Here is a 20,629-nt window from a genome sequence, read left to right as displayed (position 1 = left end):
CCGCAAATATTACTGGGCGGCACATCTCTCGGCCATCAACCAGGGCACGTACAGTAGTGGGGATGACCCAGGGTACGGGATGGACAGGTGGCTCCTCCCCGGAGGGAATTTTGAGGCTGCACTCTATTCGTGTTACGGGAAGCTTCATCTCACGGGGCCTACGAAACACTTGGTCTAACTGTGGCATATTGTAAACCGCAAACTGGGATGGGCTGACAAATTGACGAAGGCTACCCCGCTCTGGGTGTCGGAGAAGCTCGGGTTCTTGGGACGCACTAAGGGATTCCGCAGTTGGGATCTGATCGGTATTTCCCGTATAGGGGACCTTTGGGGGGCAGGAGGTGTGGTGCCCTTCGCCTCCTTACAACAGTCACACGAATTGGCACACAAGGAATACTTCCGATATATGCAGGTCCGACACTCTCTCCAATCCAACATTCCGCCGGGGACGCTACTCCCGGAATCCTCCCCTCTAGAGGATAGACTACTAGACGGTCATTTGCCGGAGAGGGCAATATCCCTCACCTACAAAAAACTCGTACACCACTCCCCGGACCCACTGGGGCCCCTCAAGGGGAGGTGGGAGGCAGACGGCCTGGAAATTGACGAGGAGGAGTGGAGGGAAGCACTCTCCTCCCCTAAGGAAGTGGCGATTTCGGCAAAACTGCGCATGATCCAACACAAAATACTGCATCTGGTGTATGTCTCAGTCACCAGACTGGAGTTGATGGGGAGAAGTGCAGACGGGCTTTGTCGGAGGCGGTGTGGGGACAGGGGGACCTTTTTTCACATAGTATGGGAATGCCCACGGGTTCAAACATACTGGGCAAAGATACATGACTGTATAAGTGAGGTGTGGGGGGTTAGGTTGCGGCCCGAAGTTAAACGATGCCTCTTAAATATCTGGCCCACGGACCTGCCGGCAAAGGGCAAAAAGTGGGCAACACTGGGGCTTGCAGTGGCAAAACGTAACATTACCCGCCTGTGGGGGGCGGAGGCACCGCCACAGCGTGGGGCATGGAAGAGGGACATGGACTGGTGCATGCTGCAGGAGAAGACAGTATATGTTTCGAGAGGTTGCCCCAAGAGCTGGGTGATGATCTGGTCTCCCTGGAATGTGTATCGAGGTAATATCTGTGAGCCCCCAATCTCTTCACCCCTTGAAGAAATGTTATCCCACTGACATTATGATCATGAACATGTTTTCTTTTACTCTCTTGTAACATATGGCATTACAGGACTGTCCTATGATCAACGGCTGAACCACTGTAACCCTAATGACCTAAAACTGTGAAGTGACCGTTTTGTTCCCTTTTTTTGTTAATAAAAAGATTTTTTTTTAAAAAACGATGCCTGTAACGTGGAAAAAATTTACATTTCATACAGCTTTAACTATATGCACACCAACTTTTTGTGTCAAAAGCGGAACACAGATCGCCCACTCCGTTCTACCTAGTGCACCATACTCTGTTCCTTTTTTTTTTATTGTCAAAAAGAAATACATTCAAAGATTCTGCTCCACAATAATACAAAGTACAAAAATACAGAGGTGGTAGCAAGGAATAAAATGACAGTACCGTATAAGTATAAATTACAGTATGCAAATTCGGTATGCAAATTCACACCTGGTGATGAATGATTTACACATATACACAAGTTTGCTAAAAACCAAGAAATGAAAAGAAAAGAAACACATACTAATCCCATAAGACCATCAGCCTATGCATCATCTAAACAGCCCCATACAGAACCAAATTTGTGTAGGGCACGGATACCCCTTACTTTAGATAGAGCCTTATCTCTTTCGCCAATTTCCCTAACAATTAACCACCACTCCGCTACTGAGGGAAGCTTGGGTGAAATACAAGCTCTAGCTATTGCCAACCGGGAAGCAACTAACATAATTGCAATTATGGATTTATGACCACAACTATCCTCTTTATAGCCAAGCATCTTCTCAGCTGTCGTAAATGTATATTCAACCCCAAGTCGGAGTTTATTAACAAATAGTACCTTCAGCCAAAAACAGACCAAGGTCTGGGCACGTGACAAACATATGAATCATATCAGCTGCATGTAGCCCACACTTAGGACAGTTACAGCGCGCCCCTCCATAAACCCCCCCTGCGTGACCTCACCTTGAGACCATCTGGCGATCTTTATTGGCGTGTAATAAGAGTGCAGAGATCGTCCGAAATTGTTGCAGTCGTAAATTGACCAAATGTACAGAGCAGTCTATAATATCAAAAGCAGTCTTTACCTCTCCTATGGTAACATTAATCCCTAAAGTCTTGCTCCATCTTAACGCTAGTTTTTCACAGCCATCCAGTCTGAACTGACAGAAAGATCGATACATCAAGCTAATGGCTGCCTTCCGGTTCTGCGCACACACACACTCCCATATCCCTGAGCTTGAGACACGTCGAACAGCAAGGTGTCTAATGAAATAATCCCTGAACTGAAGATATTTAAAAAACACATCCGTTGAGGGATAGCAAATGTGAGCTGTAGATTCTCAAATGATCTAAAATCATTACAGTCATACAACTGCCACAAATAATGAACGCCATGCTTTGCCCATTGCTGGCTCGTGGAATGCTGAAAAATCCCAGGCAACATCGGGTTACCCCAGAGGGGGAGCTTATCATGTATAAGAGAAATCGAAGATCTAGCCATAATGCCCTGCCATATATAAGCACAGTCTCTGATAACCTTAAACCGTACCCGTTTAAAGTAGTTAGGGTCATTAATTCGATATAAAAACATATGATTCTCTGGGCCAAGAACAAGCCAATGCTAAAAATCCGCTTTATGTGGGTTCAAGAGACTGCGCAAGCGACCAACGAATGCACCCCAAAAAATACAATTTAAAGTCCAGGAGTTCTAGACCCCAATGATTATACAGAAGCTTCATTAATCCAATGGCGCGTCTTGATTTTCTATACCCCCAAATAAAGCTACTCAATACCCCATACAACTTACTATAAAACAAATTTGGAATACGCACCGGGATCGATCGAAATAAGTACAGGAATTTAGGCAGTATCTTTATCTTAATAATGTTACACCTACCCAGAATACTAATTGGGAGCTTGTGCCTGAATTTCAGTTGCTTAGTAATAATAGCCAACAAAGGATCATAATTTAATGCATGAATAAGTTCGACCGTAGGAGAGATACGAACCCCTAAATACATAGCGGTCGGGCAAGCCCCTTCCACCCGGAGCTCTCTCTGAAAGTTAAGAAGCACTTGTGTTTGAATAATATTTAATTTGTAGCCTGAAAAAAGGCCAAACTTCTTAGCTTCCATATTGATACCCTCAATTGCCGATATTGGATCAGCCGAAAAGATAGCGATATCATCCGCATACACTGTGACTTTCAGCAGGCTTTGCCCAAAATTCAGCGGACGTATCCGGACATTAGCCAGAAGTGCCCTAATAAATGGCTCAATATAAAGAGCAAAAAGGAGGGGGGAGAGAGGACAGCCCTGTCTGGTACCACAGCGATTAAGAGCTGTTTGAATATTAGAATAAAGCAATCTAGCCATAGGACTGTGATACATAGCTTGGATCCATTTCCGGAATTTCTCTCTTACCCAGAGATAATCCCAAGCCACCCGGTCAAAGGCTTTTTCTGCATCTAATAAAACCATGCCCAGGTTCGTTCTTAGCTTCCCGCAGCATCGAAAGCTGCCACTGCCGTGTTGACATGAGCAGTGGTATCTCTCCCTTGTATAAATCCATGCTGCTGGAGAGAAACCAGGCCGGCCATCGTAGGGGCTAACCGGGTGGCCAGTATCTCAGCAAATACCTTAGAATCTGCATTTATTAAATAAATTGGGCGATAGGAAGCCCGTTCCTCCGGTGCCTTATCGTTTATTTTTTTTAAAGATGATATTAGCAATATTCCATGAATTTGGGACTCGGACAGTCACCCCAATTTGCTAGATTACCTCTCTAAGTAGCGGGGCCACCACACTTTTACAGCTCTTATAAAATTCAGCAGGAATAGCGTCCTCCCCAGTGGCCTTCCCCAACGGGAGCCCCCCTATTGCCTCCTCAATTTCCTCCAATGTAATTTCCTGCTCTAATAAGAGCAAATCTTCATCCGTCAAAGCCAGAAGATTATTCCCTTCCAGATTACTCTGCATATCTGTCAGATCCTGACCTGCATCTGGAGAGTATAGTTTCTGATAAAAAACTAGAAAACTGATCAGCAATATCTTGCGGGCACCTATATAATGTACCCCCCTCGCCCTTAATAACTTTAATCATCGTCTTGAGACGATGAGCTGGTGAGCAAGTACTTTCCCAATTTGATCCCCATACTCATATTGTAGTGTCTTATGTTTAACATAGCTCGCCGCTACCTTCTCCTTTAAAACCCTATTTATTGCCACCCTGTCCTCTATTAAAAAGGCATACAAAGAGTCCTGATCTACTGTCCCCTGACGGACAGCCTCAGCGTGCTGCAGTTCACTGGCAATAAACCTCCGATAGGCTTTCTTACCTAACTTTTCTCGTTCCTTATTTTGTTACCAAACAAACTGCTAGGTAACTCCTCGAATATATGCCTTCATTGCATCCCATACCACGCATGGGGAAACGGACCCTAGATTATCTTCCAAATATTCCAATCATTTTTTAGAAATGAAGACCACATACTCAGAATTCGTAATCAAATAGCGCGGAAAAGAAAAAGGCCGGAATGTTTTAGGCCCAGGGTTAACCCAGAAAGATAGTAATATGGGGTTATGGTCGGATGTAATCCGAGGACACACCACCATATCAGAACCTTGCAAGATGCTATCCGAAATCCTTGCCATGTCGATCCTGGAATACTGCTGGTGTGGTATAGAGGAATATGTATAGCCCGGCATTGTTGGAAATAAAGAGCGCTACGCATCCTGTAGTGAGTGCAGATGCCCTAATTCTAAAAAGGAAGCTCTCATGTTCACCATCCTAGAAGTAAGCGCCCGGCTAGTAGAATCTATAGCATAATTAATGACACAGCTGAAATCACCCATTACAACTCGTTCAGCCTGCCATCCCAGTAATTCCAAGCAAATGTAGCCAAAAAGGGCCGGATCATCAACATTGGGACCAGACAATGAACAAAACACATATTTCATACTGTTGATCTCAATTTGAGCCACAGCCCACCTCGCCCTTTGGTCCGCTAATACCTTATGAACTTGACAATCCAGGGCCATATTCTCAAGAACGGCGATAACATTATCGCCAGCGGCGATAAGGGTCTTGATAATATACCCTAGAGAATTCCAATAGAAGTCCAGGATTGATGTCCTTCACACCAGAACCTGGGCTTATAAGGAAATTCTCTATGGCATATTATCAAGCCCCTTATCGCCGCTATAGCTGCAGTTTCCTGCCGCTAAAGTGGCGATAATGTTATCACCGTTCTTGATAATATGGCCCCCAGTGTCTTAGAAACCAGAATAGCAGTGCCCCTTATCGACACATTATGTGAAGTACATATTACGTTTTGATAACTCCGTTGATTGAGAAGGCCTCGGTCCTTATATGCTAAATGCGTCTCCGAGAGAAGTACTATATGAGGTTTATATGCCCTAAGCTCTTCCCGTACTAATTGTCATTTAGATCCTCTATTTAATCCGGACACATTCCAAGACAAACACCTAATCATTGCTATATCCCCTTCATATATATACGCCATGCCCCAAATCAGAAACATAAAAATCCACCATTCCCCACCACCTCCAGAATCCATAAACATTCTTTTTGATATTTTCTTTTTTTATAACCCCCACACCCTTTGGTGCACCCACCCCAAAACCCCTCACCCCCCTCCCAGTATCCTAAAGAAGGAATCACGCTCCCCAAAAAGCTGCTGCTGGATATAGCAGCTAACATCTCGCCGCACCACGAAGGCTGCCCCAACCAGCCCCCCACCTACCGCACAAACTCTTAAATAGTTAATAGCAAAGAGTAAGAGCATAAGCCTTCCTGAATCAGGAGGGAAAAAAGGGAAGAAAAATAAAAGGAGATAAGAAAACAGAACAAGATAGTCGCGGTCGAAGAGAGTTATAGGGTAGATTAGTTCAGATTCTATGGCCAGCCATGGGGGAGAACAGATCTCCTGTGATCGGAGCCACCATGTGCCCTGTGAAATCAAAAATGCCTTTTGATACTGGGGCCAATCCGGAAGGTTTATTCTTCCAGAGGGTTTATTCTTCTTCAGAATTTTAATGGAGATTCTCGGTTTCTTGTCTTTCCCCAGTTAGTCGGAAATGGTTTTATCTATTAGTTTAAAGAAGGAGGGGGGGGGGGGAGAGTAACCAGGAGCATACTTGAAGTGAAATTAATCAAAGGGGTACTCATTGATATTGTTCTGCAAAAAATTATAGTGATATTTTGCAAAAAAAACGATGCCCGCAACGTGGAAAAAATGCACATTTTATACAGCTTTAACTCTATGCACGCCAACTTTTTGAGTCAAAAACGGAACACAGATCTTCCACTCCATTCGACCTGGTGAACCATACTCTGTTTCTATTGGACCAGACACACGCACTAGACAGCGAAATTGGGACCATGGGTATAATGCGGCAGGGGAGTACCAAATTATACAATTCTGTGACCGCAGTTTTTTTTTATTATTATGGATTTACCACATAATCCATCGCCTCCTGCAGATGAAAAGCTACTAAAAATGTGACTGGGTGTTCACGCGCAGTGGAAGACTCTTCAAAAAGGTTAACTGGTTGTCTTTCAGTTGCTTATTTCTGTATTTCAACCAAATAGTATTTGGTTGAAAACTTGGTACGAGTGAAGCGAAATATTTGCACTGACAGTATTACCAAGTGTAAAAATTATAAAATAACGAAATAATACTTTGAAAAAATGTGCTTCATTTTATAGCATACTTTGCCTTTTCATTCCGCATTAAGAAGTCAACCTTGCCGGAGAATTTGGTACTCCCCTGCCGCATTATACCCATGGACCCGATTTAACTAATTGGAAGATAAACACTGGAGGATGAGGACTCCGCGCACACATACGCCCGTCAGGCAAATCCTAAGGCATTAAAGGTTGAAACTGGTAGGCGAACAGTCTGAATAACCCAAAACTGCAAAGTGATAATGGGGCATTCTCCCCGTCTCCTACTACGGTGACGCCAGTGAGCGGCAGGCTCCCAAGTATTAATTCTCGCATGCATTAACACCTCGATTCCATGCACTCTGAGAAAAATTAAAACACCAGTATCCACACCACCAGCATTAACACAGGACCATCGTTTTAAAGCTCGAACAATATATTAGCGGAGGAAGAACGTATTTATTACTCTCGTACCTGCCCAGGTCACTGACTCCAAACCGCTCCGGGTAGCAGGCTAGAAGCCGCTCGGTGCGCGAACAGGTGACGTCACTGGACGACTGTGCTAGTGTCGCTCGGTTGCCATATTGGATAGGAAATACCAGCTTCCTTACAGTGTTCGGACAATCGCTGGGTGTCATTTTGGAACGGGAAAAAGAGAGGCTCATAAATTCAATTTTTGTGGGTGCCATCTTGGAGCAGGAAGTGTTTTTAAATGTAATATCGTGGCGGGACTCGACTGTGAAGCGCGAGCGTGTCCCCCAAGCCCCTAAATGAACCTTACCCAAGACTGTTCTGCTGTATGACAGTGCCGTCACTATGCAAGTCGACCGAGGCTACTGAAGTCTACATTGATAGAGCGTGTTGGCGGGAAGCAATAGGTAAGTTGTCATGTGTAGCATTTAGCATCACGTGTAAACGTAACTGTGAGCGGTGGTGTAAAGAACACTTAGTATATCGTTGTCCAGTGTTCCAATATCATCACTTACTTAGGCCTTCATCCTTACTATTCTTATTCAGGTGCCACTGCCAAGTTTTTATTATACCTACGTGTGCGCGCGGGAAACTTGAATTGCTCCTGCCAATCTATTATCTGGTCTGTGTCATTGCATGCGAGGACTATTTTCAGGGTGCTCATATGTGCGTCACCTCGCGTACTGCTCACGTTACTTGCTGTAAATCATCATCATAAATTAACTATCCTTTAGTCCAACCAACGTGCCCTTTTCCCCAGCCATTACGTTGAAATTATTCGTAGCTTCCAAGTTTTAAGTTAGCTATGTGTGAGATTTTCTTGTTTTGAGTGTTCTTGTGTGTAACACTTCACTGCGAGTAGAGAAAAGTTGGTAACTGCATGTAACTAGTTATTTTTCTCATGAAAAAACAACATACCTAGGCAGCAATGGATATAAATACATAGATCTAAATGCTCATGCAAAGATAAAAATGTCAATCATTTTATTAATTTTGAATACAAATGTAGCCAGGCGGGCGTTTACCTTCACGCCTTAAATTCTTTCGGCATTCCCATTGATCCTCGAACCGACGCCTGAGACCTCTAATTTCTATCTGAAGATATTTTGACATTTACATACAGACCTTGACGCATGGGACATACATCTGCGTTTACTAGCAGTTTTATTGGTATTCTCCAGCGACTTGCTCTTGAGCGCACCTCGTGACTGATCTACTGACAGCCATGAAATAAGAGAATACTTAGAAGAGTCCTGCCAATAATATTATCCATATCTGGGACACGGACAGGACTCTAGACAATTATTGTGAATTTAGATCATCAGTTGAATACTCTCCTTTTCTTTACCCCTGTCCATTTCGAGGTTTTTACTCATTCAGCACAAGTCCTGGCTATCATCCTCGGTTGTTGCTGTTTTGACGTCCGGTTGGGACCCAGAATGACTTTGGCTTTTCCTGAAGAAGGCACTTTACATGCTGAAACGCGCGTAGAAAATTACACCGTTCTTCTGAAAACCACTCTTCAATTTCTTCTCAAGCCAATTTTTTGTTGTATTATGCACGTTGTTATGTATTGATCTTCTGTGTATTAGTATTTGTCAAGATGATGAAATTATGTCATTGTGTTTGTTATATGTGATTTGTATGTAGTACATTACTGTACACAAAGCTACATTTTTATTCAAAATTAATAAAATGATTGACATTTTTATCTTTGCATGAGTACACAAAGCTACATTTTTATTCAAAATTAATAAAATGATTGACATTTTTATCTTTGCATGAGTACACTGATTCAATCCTAAGGTGTTATGCTTATTTAGATCTATGTATTTATATCCATTGCTGCCTAGGTATGTTGTTTTTTCATGAGTTAATTTCCCTGATCTAGGAGTACCTTAATATTTACAGGGGGCCCTTTTTGATATACTAGTTATTTTTCTGCAATTACTCCTGTTTAAGTTTTGTTGCAGCGAAAGCACCTGGGCCCAATCTGTTAAATTTTTATTTATTTACTTTGTTTACCCACATCCATGATTGAGGCATTGGTACTACGATTGACCTTTCTCATTGCTCTGTCTCATCGCACTGAGCGGTGAGGAACTAGGGTGACTATGGGTACCGGAGAAGCGTGATAAATGCCTAAAAGCGCATTGACACCTCTGGGGTAGTAAGAGCTTATATAAATGCAACTACATAACAATTCTCATGTTGGCTACCCAATAAGGACCAATTAATGGGTAGCCAACTCACAGGTTGGAAATCAAATTCAAAACTACCACTTTAAATACCATGCTATCCATGCAGAAGTTTAGTCTATTACATCTTTGTATAGCAGAAATGCTGAATTTGCATATTTGGAGGTGCTCACATATAATAAAAAGGTGGCTTTGTAAAATTAAATATTTGCTATGATAACCCCTTTTGAGACTAGATTACGAGTAAAGTACATTACAGCTAGTTTGAGTAGATTATTCAAGTCACTTGACCTGCAGGTCTAGCCTGTTCTACGATTATCCTCTGCACCCAAGTATCGGAAGAATACATTTCTCAATTTATCCTGAAATGACTTAACCGACATCCCACAAGAATATCTATTTCTTCAGAACCACTGTGTCTTTGTAGTTGGAGGAGGTTTAGCCATCTGCTTGATCTGATTCCTGTTTTGCTGCTTGCTAAAGTTTCCAGATTGTTGTTGCTCGGACCTTCCATAAAGTTGTCGAAATGAAAATGTTAAGAATGGCTTTCCACATGAAGCAGATTAGAAGATCCTACCAGCTGTCTGAATGAAGAAGAATTCTTCTTTTCTTTGAAAAGGCAGTGTAATTGTTCCTCTAGTTTCTATCCAAACAGCGTTACTAATTCGAGACACATCCATAGTGCTGCCTGTAGTGTAGTGTGAATTAGCAATGATGGGACCCTTTTGGCTCCTGATGCGTAAGTCTTAAAGCGTTATGAAGTGAATGCAGGTTTAGAATGTTGCGGTTACACGCAGATTAATAAAGACATGTAATACAAAGCGCTGTGTGCGGCGTAGTCATTGCTGGGTACCCAGACTGGGAAAGATGCTACAGCTGGCGACTAGATAGGGGAGAAATAACCTAACGATAAATAGTGCTCTCCCAGAGAGTTTGCTGTGGTCCAGCAAACTGCTCATTCGTGCCACATGTGCCTCAGTCAAAGTGCAGAATAGACGTTTGGCTATGTGGAGTCAAAGCGCAACGCTAGCCAGTGGGTAGTATTTGAAGATAACGAAAACTTTACTGAGAAGTCTACACACAGTTGGACAAGAACCTGCTGGGAAGGATGTCACGAGAGGTACCTCGCTACTACTCAACCTAAAGCTATACATGATAACGTTAAAGGCGAATACAACAAGGTTTGGAAAGAGCAGTAAATAGCGACCGCAAATTGCAAGATAACGCTGCAATCAGAAGCGCTGCGAGGCAGAGATCAACCGGTTGTCAGACAATACAAGGAGATGCCTTAAAGCAAAGCGATTCAGAACCAATTAAAGAGAGTCATCATACTACAGTGTTGGTTGGAGTGGCAACCAGAGGAAAGGCCCGGGGTTGTGCTTTCGGAGCCGTCCATACACGAAGCGGCACACCACCAAAGCTGCCTGGTGGTATCTCAAAACAACTCCAAAGGTTTCCAGAAAAGTGAATGGCTCCTATGGAGACCAAGAGGGAGGTCAAGGTTCCACAGACTGTCCAAGATAACCCAGAGGCCAGTACAGCACAGGGCCTAGGAGATGGCATGGTTGAAGCTGGTCCTAATGGTGATATACCGGCTCTCTTCTTCAAGTAGTAGCTGGTGATACCCGGCGATGAGGTCCAGCTTCGGGAACCAGCGGAAGCTGCTAACATCCGCCACAATTTAGTCCATGGTGGGAGTGATGTACTGCTCCCGTTTGATGGCACAGTTCGGTAGACGCATGTCAATGCACAGGCGGATTTTTCCGGGTTGCTTGGGTTTTTCAGCAGTGACCATTGGGGAGTCCCAGGGAGGTGGGCCCTAAGACCTTTTCTATCATGATTTGTTCCTCTAGTCTCTCAAGCTCTTTTTCCACCAAGCGATGTAAATGGAACGGTATACGACTGCGTCGGAGTGCTACCTGAATGATCGATGGATCGAAGTGTAACTTCACTCGAGGACGTTGAGGCAGCTTAGTCCTTGGAGTAACTCTGGAAACTGGTCTAACAGTTCGTCGACCTGGTGTAACTTTCCCCTCTTGGCGAAGGACACAAGGCCAAGGTCCTCTGCTGTGTGGCTGCTGATGAGTGCATCTGTTTCTTGGTCAGTAACCTGGAAGGTGGTGGTCACCTCTTGATCTATGGATTGTACCGCACTGACATCCATCCACAGAGGGGTAGTGGCGTCTGACACCCGTGTGCGAACAGTTTGTTGTGGGATGGTATCGGGAGGGGCTTGTGTCTCATGCTGTTGTATTGTTGTACTCCCATTACATTGACAGAGGCCCTGGTGTTGATTACTGCTTTCACTTCTGACACTGCCATTCGTACAACACGTGAGCTGCGGCCTCCAGTGGTGTTTCAGTTCCCTTGTGAACAAGATAAGGAATGTTTCCTCTTCTTCCTGGGAGGAGTCTTCCAAGCAGCAGCTCTGTATCGCTGATGGTTTGGCATCACCTTAATGCGCCAGGTGCGTGAGAGATAGCTGGCATACCAGCCTGCTTGGTGGCCGATTGTCTCTGGGGTCTTTGCTTCTGAGTTTGTTCCTGCAAACAATCGCAAAGTGGTTGTGGATTCCACAGTTTGAGCAGGTGCGGCCATGTGCCGGACACTCGTTGATTGGGTGTTCTTCACGGCCGCACCTTGGCTTAGTAGGCTGGGTCCGACTTCCTTTGGTTCTGTCTCTCTGCTCTTGCTCTGGATCGCATCAGCTCATTCTATTTTGACACATGCGGGCTTATCTGGAGACTGTGTGATGGCTAGATCCATTTCGTGGGCCCAGGCGGTGGACAAATTGTGAGATCACGCTGGGATCAGGGTGTCGTCGAGGCTGATGTTTGGTTGGCACAGGATTAGGCCTTGCAGAGTTTTGCTCCGACATCCTTGTATGAGTTGAGCGCAAATTTCCTTTAGCTTGTCGGCCGCTGTGCACATGCTCGCTAGTTCGCATAACCTAGCGTAAAAGGTGTCGGTGGATTCCCGTTCTTGTTGGCGAGCTTGACATAGTTTAAACCTTTCAAAGTTGGGGTTTAGCTGGGAATCAAATTGGGCGCTGAGTGCCCTTACTGCTGCGTCATAGTCTGTGTTTGGTCCAGTGCTGGGTAGTTGTTTATACATTTCTTCCCCGAATGGTGGATGAGTAGTGATCTTTTAACAGCACCCTCTGTCTCCCTCGAGGCAACAAAGTAGTTCTCCAGCCACCCGAGCCATATTTTCCATCTTGGGGATGCTGTTGCGGGATCAGCCAGTTCACTAAATGGTGGCAACAACCCGTGAGGGCATGTTGCGTGGGGTTTAGCTGGTGGGGCTGGGCATGTCTCAGAGCTTTAGGTTGGCGACCTAGGCTTTGAATGTGCGCTGGTAGGTGTCGCATTCTGCATGGTCCTGCGGCTTTCCTGGTGATGGTTTTGCAGTTTGGCTGGCATGCACCTGTTAGGCTATATCACTTTCCTGAAGCCTGACTATGACTGTGAGTGTTTGCGCAATAGTGTCCTGATTATTATTTGTCTTTCTCTATTCCTTGAGTTTAAACTGTTACCTCTTTATTTCTTCTTCCTATTTTTTTTTCTCTTTTTGTGTGTGCTCTTTTTCATTGCTTGTTTGTGTGGCCATGTGGTGGAGTGCGCTAGGGGAAGGCTGGGTGTGGTGTGGATGTCTCCTGCTTTTGGCTCACCCTGCTGGGAGGGAGTGCATGTTGCAGAGATACAGGCGGGCTAGACTCAGCCCGGTACTCCGAGAGTACGCGTTGGTGAGCGGAGACCGTGTGGCTGCTCTACTCGACCTTCGTGTTGACTGGAGGGAGTGGGAGCTGGCCGCCTCAGAGTTGACCTCCTCTCTCGTGCGGCGTGCTGGAATCAACTCTGCCACCGCGTCGATGCTTGTGGTGTCAAAGGTGGGTTGTCGTGCAGGGTGCCTGGGCTCGGCCGCACCCTCGTCGCCAGTGTTTTGCGTTGCCCCAATCCCCCACACAAGTCATACACACACAGTGACAGAGTGTGACATCGAGCCGTCCGCCCCCTTTTATTTGCTCCCCTCTGGCCACGCCTTGCCAGAGGATGTGGTGCAATTACATCCGGGCAGTGTGCGAGTAACGTGAAAAACAAGATAAGGACACATTGTCCGAAAGGGAGTTTGGGAACAAAGGTCAGCCGCAGAAAGACTCGTCTGGATAAAAATCACTTGCAACCTGTGTAGCTTTACCCTCTCCGGTCATTTTTTTTCCCCCTGACCCTAAGGGACTCTAAACTGCAAACTGATGATCCTGAGTTTTAACCTTTGTGTATACCCCAAGATGGGCAAATGTTTATAGGTCTCCTACCCTTATGGTTTCAACAGAGTAGCCCCTTCTCCTGTAGATTAATTACATAGGGTTGGGGCAGACAGCGGCCCCTTTGTGTTCATTTTTATTGTTAATATTTGAGATGTTTGTAGCATTTTGTGCATTCGTTTTCTAATAACTGTTTGCCGTTATCAGAGCTTGTAAATACTTCTCCTCAACTGGAGTGTCAGGAAGCCGTGTTTTCGTTTTCGCCGCAGCATAGCGCGGCAGTTAACTCTCCGTTAAAAAAGCCCTTAGTAGTAAACCCAGGGACCCATTAAAAGTCCACATGTATAGACTAAATTACAGGAAGGAGCTAAAAAGAAGGAAAGCAGCGCTGCAGGGGGAAGCGTGGGCGGCCTTGAGGGAGGCCTCCGAAAAAAGGGATATAACGGAATTCTGGAGAATAATAAATACCCCTTGTTTTCAAGATAAAAACTCACCCTCGGTTGCCACAAACATTTTACCAGAGCAGTGGACCGTGCATTTTGAGGGCCTGTATAATCACGGGGAGGCGGACAGTACAGAGGAGAGGAGGGTGGTCACGCAGGGACAGATTTTGGAGTTCACCCTGGAAGAAATAGGCTTGGGCATCGAGGGATTAACCAAAAATAAAGCCCCGGGCCCTAACGGGACCCCCCCGGATCTGTTCTTGAGTAATGTGGAATTATGGGCTCCCATTTTAACCAGAGTAATAAATGCGGCCATCGTGGTAGGTTTGCCTAGGTCCTGGTCGCTGGCCATCATAGTACCCATTTTTAAAAAGGGTAACAGCGACAACCCCCAATGCTATCGCCCAATCTCCCTGATAGACGTTTCAGCCAAAATTTTAGGAAGAGTTATTCTGAACCGACTGACTGATTGGGCCGAGGATAACAACATCATCTCGGACGTTCAGTACGGTTTTCGGTCCGGTAGGTCCACTAGTGACCAATGCTTGAACCTCTATATGTTGGTCGCCAAGTACACGAAAACCAGTAAAGAAGCTATTTATTTGGGGTTCATGGACTTGGCCGCGGCATTCGACCACGTAAACCGGAACAAGCTCTGGGCGATGACGAGTCATCTAGGAATTGATCCAGGTATAATTTGTACTCTGAGGGAATTGCACAGAGCGACCTCTGCCAGAGTACGCTATAACACGGAAGGGGGGCTGACCGAGTCTTTTAGATGTACTAGCGGTGTTAGGCAAGGCTGCATATTGGCCCCTTTTCTATTCTCGTTATATATTAATAATCTAGAACAGTCTCTAACCAACTTAAAAACAGACTGCCCAAGGGTAGGAACACGCAATATCCCGGTGCTGCTGTACGCAGATGATGCGGTTCTTTTGGCGCGCACCCCTAAAAGTCTGCAGATTTTAATTGACGGGTTCGTCAAATTTATGGATGCGTTAGATCTGTCTGTGAATTAAAAAAAATCTTACGTAATGGCAGCAGGTCATAAACCACGGACTAGCTTTGCTTACAGAATTGGGAATCACACACTAGAAAGGGTGCAATCCTTTTCGTATTTAGGTGTGCTCTTTGATGAGTCCCTGAAATTTGCCCCTCTGGTACAGGAAAGGTGTGGAAAATTGGTCGCATCAACTGGGGCCATAGCAGGCTATGGGAGGAGAGTTGGTCGATGGTCCCCGGAACAATCAATGAACCTTTATGGCTCTATGTGTTGCCCCAAAGCCATGTATGGCTCAGAAGTGTGGGGGTTCATAAACCTTGACCTTTTGCAAAGGGAAGAAAATACAATTTTCCGTTCAATCTTGAAAGTCCCCAACTGCACCCCTGCCGCCATAGCTCATAGAGAATTAGGACGACCTTATCTAGAGGATTTGATTAAATTCAGACCAATCCTGGCCTGGCTGAAAATTTGGTTTAACCCTGAAGCTGCATTGAGTAGGCAGATCCTAACAGATTGCCTAGGGAGGGATAAAAGCTTGAATATCCCATGGCTTATTTACGTGAAATCCAGTTTGGAAAGTATGGGTCGTAAGGAGCTGTACTCAAACCCTTCAGGGATTATCCCACAGGATAAGCAGACTCTTAAGAAAATTTTTGTGGACCAAAGATTTCTTGCAAGATCCACAGTGGAAGGGGCAAAACACTCAGTGAGTATTTATAGTAGGCTTGAAACCGCTGACGGGATGGAACCCTATCTTTGTGTCGTGTATAATGCCCAAGAAAGGTTTTTAATGTCACGTTTTAGGCTCAGTTTTTTACCTTTTTTGTTAGCTGATCCAGTTGGTTTTAGTCAGTCAATTGAGCAGAAGGGTGCCTGCGGCTGCGACAATAAGTCTCCGCAGGACACCCTTCATTTTGTACTTCTATGTCCCTTGTATGCGATTCCAAGACGTAGATTTTTAAAGGAAATTAAAAAAAAAGCCAGGTTCACTCGAGCCAAAGAAGCACTGATCTTCCTACAAAGGGCCGGTGACCCGTTAACCTTGTATTCTGTTATTAGTTTCCTGAAATTTGCACTAAGACTAAGGGTAACCAGAGGATAGCATTACCTGAGAACCCTGTATGATTCCCCACCCGTCTACTGTGATTAAGTTTTTATGGTGCCCGTATTGTGAATAATGAATTATTTTATGTATATAGACTCAGTCAATGTTCTTGCATAATGATTTAATACTATTTTTACTTGTATATATATGTAATCTTTTATGATGGTTTTTAACCACCGAATAAAGAATTATTGATTGATTGATAACTCTCCAGCACAGACGCCGGCCGCGGCTGCAGCGGAACGAAAAGCTGCCGCAATTAAAAGCCCCTGGAGTTGGCAAAGGCCCCCCAGGGCACGGATTCACCAGGACCCACCTCCCCCACATCCCCGCCTAAAAACCTCCGGCCGAAATCCCCGGTGGTGAGGGCGACGCAGATGCGAACAGGCGGAAGGGGCTGATGGTGGCGGTGGGCGGGAAAGGAGGATTTGCCGCCCGGTGAAGGCAGCAGGGAACAGCAGAAAGGCGCAGTGGAGCACCAAGCAGAGATTAAAAGGAGAAAGAAATGCGTGTTCATTTGGTGATATTTATGGCATCATTTGATGAATCCACCTAAAACATGGCAGCTACTTACTATTCTTGCAACTCTGAAAGACACTGACAACCGCTGTTGTTGCCATATTGCCGTACTGCGTGAATGTGACCCGTGACCCTGACGTCGACATCGACGCGAGCCGGAGCCGGGAACAGGATCAGGAGCCAGAGCCTAAACGCTTCCTACGCGTGCTCGCAAGAGTGTGTACAAAAGACTGAGTGTTGAGTTAACCCCCTGCTGGTCCACGGCGTTATTAGCTCGTCTTCCCCCCCCCCCAAGCGCAGTGCGAGTCCTCGCTCAGCAGGGGATTGAAGTGAGGGGGAGGGGGAAGGGGAAGGAGAGAGCGCACCTTAAGCGCGGTGGAGGAAAGGCAAAATTAGCGTGGAAGGCGCCTTCTGAAGGAGCGATCCGAATTAGACCCCACACAAGCTCTATACAATTTAATACTTGTAGCTGATGTGCGAGGATGAACTTTCTTCATTGTCTGACTGTATTGGATGTTGGATGTAGGGTGAAGAAGGGCACGGCATAAGTACAAGGCACAACAGAGGTAATTGAAAAAAAAAAAAAAACCGTCAATTGTTAGTAATTAAATCAAGTTTTTGTCACCCCCCCTACCCCCTCGTCCAGAGATCTGTGTTTGGTATATTGGGGCAGGTCTTGGGGACAATATTGCATGGGCATTAAAACTGCGTGCAAAGTTCAATTTGAAGTGCTTAAATGGCCCCTCGGAGAAATAAAAGCGCATTGGGTCCAGTGCACAAAGAAAGAGCAACTGCAGGAGATCAAACACCTCTGGGGGGAATTTGATCGGCCCGGGGGCAGAGCCAAAATCCAAACTCGTTCAAAAGAAAAAAGGGAAAGCCTCTAAAGAGACACTACTTGGAGGAAGTAAGGGAGGCTTAGCATCCAACTCCCTCAAAGAATTAGTTGGGAAGCACTTTAAAAGGGTCTTTTCTCCGGCTAAATCCCCGGCTACAGAAGAAGGGGATGAATTATGGAAAGGGGTGTCTTCCTTAATCTTTGACGAACGTACAATGGACTCGTTAAACCTGGCTAATCAATCAGTACAGTCTTTGATAGGATTTAAGGGGGCAATAATGTCACAGCGACTCTCCTCATCCCCGAGACTGCTATTACAGTCGCTTGATGAAGCAGAAAGACTGGATCAAAGGAAAAATGAAGAAGCAGCCCTAACCTCAGATGGAAGATTAAATGAGAGAGAGGGTTTGGTCTCACACGGAACCAAGGGACCAGAGCATGTGATCAAAACTGGTGATATTAATGATGAATATCCACCCCTTAGAGTCAAATATGGAAACCTCAGCAACACCAGCTTTTTCAATGCTGGAGCTAATGCTGATGTTACAAAAATCACTTCAAGGCCTGTTGGAAGTGACTTTGCTAGACCATGACATTTTAAAAACTCAGAAAATGCACCTTTTTAAAATTGAAGGGGAATTACATGGTATCCGGGGGCAAATTCCATCAATGTTTAGACCTGTTTCGGACCGAGTATTGAAAGCCCCGGCAAGGGAGTGGGGGAGAAGGCTGGAAATGTTGATTTCCCCCCCCCGACGTTTAACCCTAATGTTGAATCACCAACTCCCAATCACAAAGTTTATGTTTCAAGATGGCCGATGTTGGTAAAGAGAAGGGGTGGACATATAAGATACGGTTTGTCGAAACGTGCGAGAATGGTAGGAAGAAATGTACAAAGAAAGGATAAAATAAGAGTAATGGAAAAAGAGAAGGGAGAAGAAGGATCAATTGGGAGTACATGATCAAGAATCTAAGTTTGAACTCCTTAATGTTGTGAGAGAAGTAGTGAGAGAAACAGGAATGAAAAGAATAAGTGTAGAGAAACCAGTAAGGGTGTTAGTAGAAAAGGAGATCAGTAATAGGAAGCAAAACCATCAGGATAAGGAGTTAAAAAATCTAAACCAAATGCCTCTCAAGATAGCAAGAAATCTAGGTCTTATGACTTTACCTAATGATAAGTTATCACGAGGTATTAGCTCAGAGGAAGGGGCAAGAAATAATACCCAACCGCCTCCGAGGGGTTCTAGATTGGAAGGAGACGAGGATAAAGGGAACAAGTGGCTATACTTCGAAAAAGTGAAAATGGGAAGGGGGTGGGAATAAAACAAAGACAAATTCTTATTTAAATAGATCCCACCTACTTAACTCATTTGCCCACTGCCTAAATTTAAAAGGAATAGGATCCAAAGATCTTCGGCAGGTGGGTTTTCAAGCAACCAGTGATGATAAGGAGTTCACTAGGGTACAGTTTTATTCTGACCTGGTCCAAGCAGCAGTGATAAATGCAGAGAAGGAGATACGAAAAGAAGAGATCAGGCTAGTGCCTAAAGAAGAAGTCGTCCCAGAAGTTAATGCTCCGCAACAGAAATCTTTCTTACGATTCCATGCAGGCCTAGCAAAGGGACAAGTGCAGCTACCGGGAAATGAAGTAGATCAAGGGTTGGAAAACTTCAATATAGTAATAAATAATTCAGACTTGATGAAAGCCTGAAAGAACTGGAGCTATAGTACAAGCCCGGCAGGTCCTTCCCAGCGTTGTATGGAGGGAACAGAATTTACCGGGCTATTGAGCGATGTAGAATAGGTAACGGGGCAGCCACATGGCATAAAATTGGTCTCTTGGAACATAAATGGCCTCGGAACACAGCTAAAACAGGAAGTCTTAAAAAAGCTCTCTGAAAAATAATGAGATCATCTGTTTACAAGAGACCTGGCTTTGTGGAGAGCCTCCTGTAGTTGAAGGGTTTCGACAAATCCATCGTTCGGCGATAAAATCCAGTTGTGGCCGCGCTGCAGGTGGCTCATTGATTCTATTATCTACAAATTTAGCGATTAGGGTATCCTAGTTATTTGTGACATGTAAGTGGCTTTTGGCCTGTAGGATATTGACCACGTTTATTGACAAAAAATATGAAAATATGTTGATTTTAAATGTTTATATGCAATGGGGCTCACAGGAAGAATATGGGCTCGAATTGGGACATTTTAAGAATGATTTGGATTCATTTTGTGATAAGTATGGGACTGATTTAATTTTGTTGGTGAGAGATTTTAATCATAAATTAAACCCAAAACTGTTAGACTGTTGGTACACAGAAATTTTGGATTCACATGACATACAAAAAGCAGAGTTCTCTGAAAATAAAATATCGACAGAGGATGCAAAATTAGGAAATTATTTAGCATCAAAAAGTCTATTTTGCCCCATCTCTATAAATATCCCCTAGACGTCGTATCCCCTTGCTCTGCCATATAACCATTTTAGTGTCCCAAAACACCGAAGGGAAAATTTCCATGGAGTTAAATGGTGTATAATACCCTATCCGATTTATAGGAATAATTTTTCGTATCATCTTCCAGGCTTTATATGCAGCTAGTACTATTTTGAAACGAGTTCTTTTAAAATAGCTTGGTTCATAAAACTTAAGCAGGGCCTCCCTCGCCTGAGTTCCCAACAGCATCTGGTATACATCTGGAGTTTCAAAGGACCTTGCTTCGGCCCCGATCAGCAAGTATTGCATATTCTGCAAAAAGCAAACTAAATAATAAAACGTAAAGTTCGGCACACCCCATCCCCCACGTGTCAGTGGAAGTGTCATATATTTTGAAGCCCGTCGACTTTTTTTCCATCCCCATATAAACCTGTCTACAATAGACTGTAGCTGCATTAATTGTACGCGTGTAAACTCTAGCATTCCTGTC

At 44.6% G+C, this 20,629-nt stretch overlaps 2 protein-coding genes across 7 annotated transcripts in view; one reads left to right on the top strand and one right to left on the bottom strand.

Annotated features, from left to right (window-relative positions):
- The window catches only part of LARP7 (La ribonucleoprotein 7, transcriptional regulator), a 126,182-nt gene extending 118,707 nt beyond the window's left edge, over positions 1-7,475 (bottom strand). For both annotated transcript variants that reach the window (XM_085641437.1, XM_085641438.1), the window contains exon 1: positions 7,338-7,475. The gene's annotated coding sequence lies outside the window, so the exon portion shown is untranslated. The remainder of the gene's footprint in view (positions 1-7,337) is intronic.
- A 66-nt stretch (positions 7,476-7,541) lies between these two features.
- Positions 7,542-20,629, top strand: part of ZGRF1 (zinc finger GRF-type containing 1) — a 619,324-nt gene continuing 606,236 nt past the window's right edge. For all 5 annotated transcript variants that reach the window (XR_014978114.1, XM_085641436.1, XM_085641435.1 and 2 more), the window contains exon 1: positions 7,542-7,741. The gene's annotated coding sequence lies outside the window, so the exon portion shown is untranslated. The remainder of the gene's footprint in view (positions 7,742-20,629) is intronic.

Source organism: Triturus cristatus, chromosome 2_2 (genome assembly GCF_964204655.1).
Source record: "Triturus cristatus chromosome 2_2, aTriCri1.1, whole genome shotgun sequence".
Lineage (NCBI taxonomy): Eukaryota > Metazoa > Chordata > Amphibia > Caudata > Salamandridae > Triturus > Triturus cristatus.
Note: the sequence above shows the minus strand (reverse complement) of the source record. Positions and strands in the feature narration are given on the sequence as shown.